This window comes from Penaeus monodon, chromosome 20 (genome assembly GCF_015228065.2).
Source record: "Penaeus monodon isolate SGIC_2016 chromosome 20, NSTDA_Pmon_1, whole genome shotgun sequence".
In the NCBI taxonomy this organism is placed as follows: Eukaryota; Metazoa; Arthropoda; class Malacostraca; order Decapoda; family Penaeidae; genus Penaeus; species Penaeus monodon.
The window spans coordinates 35996343-35996735 of NC_051405.1; the positions used below are offsets into that span (position 1 = coordinate 35996343).

At 34.1% G+C, this 393-nt stretch overlaps 1 protein-coding gene across 1 annotated transcript in view; it reads right to left on the bottom strand.

The window, feature by feature from the left end:
• The window catches only part of LOC119585784, a 13185-nt gene that overhangs the window by 11883 nt on the left and 909 nt on the right, over window positions 1-393 (bottom strand). The window lies entirely within an intron of this gene.

Here is a 393-nt window from a genome sequence, read left to right on the forward strand (position 1 = left end):
AATAGGAAGATATCATTTAAGAATTTTGCCGTGAAGTTGGTGGCCTGTTCTGCTGAAGTCATCAGTCATATCAAAGTCGTCATAATTGCGATAATTTTAACAGTATATCACGAATCTTTGACTAGAATAGTTAACAACCCAAAATAAAAAAAAGTTGTTATAACGGTGGTGTTGCAATAATGAGTCATATTAGGATTTGCATGGAGTCTAAGCTGTTATCTGTTTCTTTCCCACTCTCCCTACGTTGATTTCCGGTCAAAGTATGTAAAAGCCTTGAAATAACGAAGAAAACACTTGTAACCAAGTCTACCTCATCAGAGACAAAGGGAAAACCACAACTTATTTAAAGATAAAAAAGAAAAGTAAAGTGATATTAATTTCTATGGCTTTCCG